This window comes from Triticum aestivum, chromosome 1D, assembly GCF_018294505.1.
Source record: "Triticum aestivum cultivar Chinese Spring chromosome 1D, IWGSC CS RefSeq v2.1, whole genome shotgun sequence".
NCBI classification, from domain to species: domain Eukaryota; kingdom Viridiplantae; phylum Streptophyta; class Magnoliopsida; order Poales; family Poaceae; genus Triticum; species Triticum aestivum.
The window spans coordinates 29,813,326-29,821,102 of record NC_057796.1 but is presented as its reverse complement, the minus strand read 5'-3'; positions in this window follow the sequence as shown (position 1 = coordinate 29,821,102).

The following is a 7,777-nucleotide window of genomic DNA, read 5'->3' as shown; positions in this document are numbered from 1 at the left end:
TTTTGTATTTATTTTATGAAAATTCTTTTTGCTTTTAATGTTTTGAACAGAAAATACTTTGATAATTTTAGTTGCATGAATTCTATATAATTTTAGTTTCAATAATACTAGAGGTTTATAAAAGCTTTTTAGTTGATTCCTTTAGTTCCGGTTCTAAGGCTGTTACAAAGGCCTTGAGTGCACATCATCAATTTTCAACCCTTTCTGACTTCATTTGTTATTTTTCATGCATTTACTGATTTTTTTGAGCTATAAGACCCTGAAATTGAAAAGCATTTCAAATGAACTACGAAAAGGTTGAAAGTTGGCACGGTATCATCATTTCACCCACATAGCATGTGCTGAAAAGTTGAGAGGGTTACGGCAAAAACTAGATGCACTTCGTGTACAAAACGGACAATCTGTTTTGAGATATCAGGGTTTCATATGGAAACTCGTCTGTTACAATAGGCATTTCAAATGAACTACCAAAAGGTTGAAAGTTGGCATGGTATCATCATAATAGTTGTGGAGAGAAAGTCTTCACTTTGTCTTCGCTTGTGTCCTTTGCTTATTGCACCGTAACCATGGATAATCTTCATCGTTTATTAGGATGCTTGGGCCAGCCTTGACTTTGAAGGGAGGAATTTCATGAAACTTTTCATAATCTTCAGACATGTCTGTCTTGCCCTCCACTCCCACGATGTCCCTTTTTCCTAAAAGAACCATGTGGCGCTTTGGCTCATCGTATGATGTATTCGCTTCCTTATCTTTTCTTTTTCTCGGTTTGATAGACATGTCCTTCACATAGATAACCTGCGCCACATCATTGGCTAGGACGAACGGTTCGTCAGTGTACCCAAGATTGTTCAGATCCACTGTTGTCATTCCGTACTGTGGGTCTACCTATACCCCGCCTCCTGACAGATTGACCCATTTGCACTTAAACAAAGGGACCCTAAAATCATGTCCGTAGTCAAGTTCCCATATGTCCACTATGTAACCATAATATGTGTCCTTTCCCCTCTTGCTTGCTGCATCAAAGTGGACACCGCTGTTTTGGTTGGTGCTCTTTTTATCTTGGGCGATCGTGTAAAATGTATTCCCATTTATCTCGTATCCTTTGTAAGTCAATATAGTCGAAGATGGTCCCCTAGACAACAAGTACAACTCATCACAAACAGTGTTGTCACCTCTGAGACATGTTTCCAACCAACTGCTGAAAGTCCTAATGTGTTCACATGTAATCCAGTCGTCACACTGCTCCGGGTGTTTGGAGTGCAGACCGTTCTTGTGTTCATCGACATACGGGGTCACCAAGGTAGAGTTCTGTAGAACTGTGTAGTGTGCTTGAGACCAAGAATGCCCGTCCCTGCATATTATTGAGTCCCCTCCAAGCGTGCCTTTTCCAGTCATTCTCCCCTCATACCGCGATATAGGGAGACCTATCTTCTTAAGGCCAGGAATGAAGTCAACACAAAACCCAATGACATCCTCTGTTTGATGGCCCATGGAGATGCTTCCTTCTGGCCTACCGCGGTTACGGACATATTTCTTTAGGACTCCCATGAACCTCTCAAAGGGGAACATATTGTGTAGAAATACGGGGCCCAGAATGACAATCTCGTCGACTAGATGAACTAGGACGTGCATCATGATATTGAAGAAGGATGGTGGGAACACCAGCTCGAAACTGACAAGACATTGCACCACATCACTCCTTAGCCTTGGTATGATTTCTGGATCGATCACCTTCTGAGAGATTGCATTGAGGAATGCACATAGCTTCACAATGGCTAATCAGACGTTTTCCGGTAGAAGCCCCCTCAATGCAACCAGAAGCAGTTGCCTCATAATCACATGGCAGTCATGAGACTTTAGGTTCTGGAACTTTTTCTCTGGTATATTTATTATTCCCTTTATATTCGACGAGAAGCCAGTCGGGACCTTCATACTGAGCAGGCATTCAAAGAAGATTTCCTTCTCTTCTTTGGTAAGAGCGTAGCTGGCAGGACCTTCATACTGCTTTGGAGGCATGCCGTCTTTTTTCATGCAAACGTTGCAGGTCCTCCCGTGCCTCAGGTGTATCTTTTGTCTTCCCATACACACCCAAGAAGCCTAGCAGGTTCACGCAAAGGTTCTTCGTCACGTGCATCACATCGATTGAAGAGCGGACCTCTAGCTCTTTCCAGTAGGGTAGGTCCCAAAATATAGATTTCTTCTTCCACATGGGTGCGCGTCCCTCAACGTCATTCGGAACAGCTAGTCCGCCGGGACCCTTTCCAAAGATTACATGTAAATCATTGACCATAGCAAGTACGTGATCACCGGTATGCTTGGCGGGCTTCTTCCGGTGATCTGCCTCACCTTTGAAATGCTTGCCTTTCTTTCGACATTGATGGTTGGTCGGAAGAAATCGACGATGGCCCAGGTACACATTCTTCTTGCATTTTTCCAGGTATATACTTTCGGTGTCAGCTAAACAGTGCGTGCATGCGTGGTATCCCTTGCTTGTCTGTCCTGAAAGGTTACTGATAGCGGGCCAATCGTTGATGGTTACAAACAGCAACGCGTGCAGGTTAAATTCCTCCTGTTTGTGCTCATCCCACACACGTACACCGTTTCCATTCCACAGCTGTAAAAGTTCTTCAACTAATGGCCTTAGGTACACATCAATGTCGTTCCCGGGTTGCTTAGGGCCTTGGATGAGAATTGGCATCATAATGAACTTCCGCTTCATGCACATCCAAGGAGGAAGGTTGAAAGTGCGTTATATCGACTAGAGGGGGGGGGTGAATAGATGATTTTTATGAATTCTTCACTGAGGAATTTGCGGGTGAGGAAATTCCTTAGCGAAGAACTACTTGCAGCGGAATAAGTACTCAAAAGTATGCATAGCAGAACATTAGGATAGTCATCATGATGAAATGAAAACAAGCACAGAGTACAGAAAGCGTAAACACAGGATAACACAGGATGAAGACAAACAGACTGAGGAAATTGAGGAAGTCTTCAGTCAAAGTCTTCAAACACAGATATGAACAATTGCACAACACATGAAACAGGAAATGAAAGAGTTGAGGAAATAGAACCAGTTGGCTTGGTGAAGACAATGATTTGGTAGACCAGTTCCAACTGCTGTCTCAGTTGTACATCTGGTTGGAGCGGCTAGGTATTTAAACCTGAGGACACACAGTCCCGGACACCCAGTCCTGAACACACAGTCCAGGACACCTAGTCCTCACCGTATTCTCCTTGAGCTAAGGTCACACAGACCTCGCCCAATCACTCGTGGTAAGTCTTCAGGTGACTTCCGAACCTTCACAAACTTGGTCACTCGGCGATCCACAATTTCCTCTTGGATGCTCTAGACCATGACGCCTAACCGTCTGGAAGAAGCACAGTCTTCAAAGGTAAGAAGCGTCGGATCCATGCAGGATCAATCTCTTCAGTGATGCTCAATCACTTTGGGTTTGTAGGTGTTTGGGTTTGGGGTTTTTCCTCACTTGATGATTTTCGCTCAAAGTCCTCGGAGGATGGGATGCTCTCAAATGACAAGTGTCAGTTTCTCTCAGAGCAGCCAACCAGCTAGTGGTTGTAGGGGGCGACTATTTACAGCCTAGGGAGCAGCCCGCATGATAAGACATAAATGCCCTTCAATGATATGACCGTTAGGTGGGTAGATATTTTGGGACAGCTGGCGCATAGCACAGCAACGGTCGGAAATTTGAGGTTCAAATTCCTCATGGCTAGCATGTTCCCCACTGTGTAGGCAATCCGCACTGGCGAATTCCTAACTCCTCAGTCAGAACAAATTCCTCAGAGACCAGAAGAACTTCGTCTCTGTCACTGAAGAATATGACTGAACTGTATGAGATTTCCAATGGCTTCACTCGAAGGGATTGGTAGGTGTAGGATTTTGAGTTGAGCATCACATGGAAATTTTTCCTTAGCATTTCCTCGACCCCCTTTAACAGTACGGTGTTTCCTATGACTCAAAAAAGAGAAAATGAAACTACGAAAACAAAAGTCTTCACGCTTCATATTCCTCAAATGAATACCAAGTCTTCAAGGTCACACCAATTTCTTCACTTTCAAAGTCTTCAGAAAGTCTTCAGAAATCCAAAGTCTTCAGTCGAAGAACTTCATTTTTAGGGGTCAACTTTCACTGTAATTATCAAACTCCTCATAGACTCTTAGATCTGTGTACACTCACAAACGCATTAGTCCCTTAACCTATAAGTCTTCAATACACCAAAATCACTAAGGGGCACTAGATGCACTTACAATCTCCCCCTTTTTGGTGATTGATGACAATATAAGTTAAGTTTTCAACGGGGATAAACATATGAAGTGTAAATACTGATATTGAGGAATTTGATTGCAAGATATAGAAGGAGTCCCCCTGAAGATGTGCATAGTGAGGAATTTGCTTTTGAAGCAATGCACACTTGAAGAGTTGAATCATGGAGATCTCCCCCTATATCTTGTAATTCATCCACGCATTTGACATAATATATGAAGAATTTGAAATGCATGATGAAATATGGTGACTGATGTAATTCAGCATGCGTGCAATAACATTAACGAGGAATAAGCATGCAGAAGAAACAACAAAAGTATCAGGCCACCATAGAGTTTAAGTTTACAACTCGATCCAACAAAGTCATCAGAAGAACGAGAGTTGCAACTTAGAGAAAAAACGCCCATATAAGATAGACCCGCTTGAAGACTAACTCAAATTTCTCCCCCTTTGTCATCAAATGACCAAAAGGGTCGAAAATGAGGACTAACACCCCTGAAGAATATCAAGGTGATGAAGGAGCGTCAGCGTTGTTGGGGTCGGTTGTTGGAGTAGGGCCTGCCGCAGTGTCGTCCAAATCTTCATTTTCATCAGTGTCACGTGATGAAGAATAGGAGCTGGCCACCAAGGAAGGAACCTTGACCTTCTTGTACTTCTTCGGAGGAGGTGCAGCCCAGCCAAGATCGTCCTTGAGACCCATTGTCTTCAGATCTTCTTCACTATAGACTTGAGACAGAACAGCCCAGGTGCGGTTGAGGATTTCATGAAGGTAGTAGTGGTTTTTCTTCACTGCATTGTGGGTAGCAGTCATGTTGTGAAGAATTGAACCAAACTAACGCTTGACCCATTTATGATTGCGATGAACCTTCTGGTGAAGACTGAGGAGAAGCTCACGGTCAGTCATCACCCTGGGTGCTGTGCCTTGAGGATTTTGCTTGGGTGCGTTGGCGGCAGAGTCATGGGTGGCAGAGTCATCATTGGTGGAATAGGATGCAGCCTTGCGAAATTGTCCATCCAATGGACGAATGCCTTCATCAATTACAGCAGTAGCCTTGCCCTTTTCATCAGCTGAGGAAAATGTCCGTTTGAGGACTTCAATTGGGGGCAAGTAGCTGCAATGGTTCAGTGTATCAGCTTTATAGTTGAGTGAAGACCTTGTCCTGATGAATCTCATAAGCCAAGGTGCATAAGGCTTCAACTCAAATGGTAACATGGCGACATTAGCCAGAGTCCTCATGAAGAAATCATGGAAGTTGATGGGTATGCCATGAATGATATTGAAAAGCAGATTCTTCATGATGCCAACGACTTCTTCTTCATTTGAGTCGTGGCCCTTGATTGGACTCAATGTCTTTGTTAGAATGCGATAGACAGTCCGAGGCGCATACATCAATTCCTTCACAAGGAATTTTGTTCTCGAGGTCTGACCTGGCTTCAAAGGCTTCATCAACACTTGCATATAGTGATCGATAAGTTAATGTTCATTGTAGACGCAACAAGCACCTTCAAGGGGCGGACTGAGAGGTAAGGCACGAAGCAATTCAGTAGCTGGTGCCTTGTAGTGACTATTTTCAGACATCCAGTCCAGCACCCATGAATTCACATCTTCAGAATTTCCGGTGATGTGCAGTGTTGCATAGAATTGAAGAATAAGTTCTTCATTCCAATCACAGATGTCAGTGCAGAAATTTAACAGTCCAGCGTCGTGAAGAACACTGAGGACTGGCACGAAGCACGGCAGAGATTCCATGTCCACGTGAGGAATGTGCTCATGATCGAAGACTTTGTCTTTGTCGAACAGCACTGAGGAATAGAAATTTGCCTGGCTGGCAGTCCAGAAACGCCTCTTCCTTATGCGAGCAGAGTCATAAGGGTTGTAATCAGTGAAGAATACATGCTGAGGAAATTGGCTGTGAGGGCATTGAAGAAGAGGCACTTGGCTTGTGCGCAGGCTTCTTTGCCATGGATTTCTTCGGCCGTACAGAGGCCTCAGCAGCAGCAGGAGTGGAATCTTCGTTGAATTCCTTCACTGCATCTTTTGCCTGTTTGGCCAACTTGGCCTGGCGCTTGGCCCATTCTTCAGGAAAATCCTCACCGCGCTTGATGCTAGTGGGATCTGCCTCTTGGCCAGGTGCCAATGGAGGTCTTGAGCATGGAGGAGTAACAACGAATTTCTTCATGTATTTTGGAGTCACATTCCTGTACTCCCTCCACTCTTTTGCCCATCTCCTTTCTATCCTCTGAATGCGCACCTTGCGCTGATTTTTATCTTCCTCAGGGCGTGTGCAGTACCCAGCATAAATGTCCTCAGGGATTTCAAAGGCAGTATTGACCTCAGGCTTCTTTCCTCCTTTATGTGGCCTCTTTTCATTAGCCATTTTCTTTAGTTGAGGAATTTGAACAATTGAACTCTCTGAACAAGTATGCAACTTTTCTTCAAGGAACGCTGCAAATGAGTTAAGTTGATGAGAACCTAGTGATTCAGCAGCGGACATGAGTACCTGTGAACAGAATATAGTTGCGAGGAATTTGGAGAGGTCATATGCATTCTCAGAAGGTTTTTCAATAAGAACAAGTTTGAGGAATTTGACAAGATGAGTCTTGAAGAATTTCACTAAGTGTTCTTTGTCTTAGGTTCCAGAGTTGTGTAGATCGAAGATCCACATAATTGAGGAATCTTGAAGAAAAGTGATGCTTAGAGAAACGAATCAAGAGCAGATGACATGTGAGGTGTTTAGTGTGTGAGGATTTGAAGAAAAACACCTTTGAAGATTTTGTAGTAAACATTTGAATCAAAGTGGGCAGTAAAAGTAACTTTTAATTACCCTGAACGAAGAACACGACGAACTGGGATGTGGAGAAGTGAAGCTCGTCTGTGCAGATCTTCCACGCCCTAACTTGGCGGAGGAAGACCGCTATGGCGGCGGCGGAGTGAAGATTTCCGCAGCCGGCATGAGTACGGCAGCGATGAGGTCGAGGCAGTGAAGCTCTTCCTCACCGGCGACGATGATGTAGCGGCGGCGCTAGGGTTTGAGAAGCTCGAGCTTGGAGAGAGGTCGAGCGGAGTAAAAGAAGTGAGGAAGGGGAGAGGGGGTATTTATAGCCACGGTGAAAAAATGGTTCGCCTGAAGAAATTGGACGAACGTGCCCCTGACCCTTCTCATTCGCATGACATGTGTCACCCACGTACTGAGAAGTGGAGATCGTGTTAGATCGTGGGTGAATAGATAAGTATATCGAGGGAAGCGGAACGGTTTGAGCGGCAAAGCCGAAAATTTGGATAAGATAAGTTAAAAGTTCCGTTCGCAAATTCTTCAGCTGACAAGGACACATTGAAGATTTTGAACGAGTTTGAAATAGAACGCACATGAAGAATTTGTGAATAGATTGGGTTGAGTATAGCATAGAGGGGGAAGGGTCCGATCACATTCACTTAGCAAAAATAGCAACTTGAAGAAATAGCAATAAGTGAATGCTGTAGAGGACATAAACTCA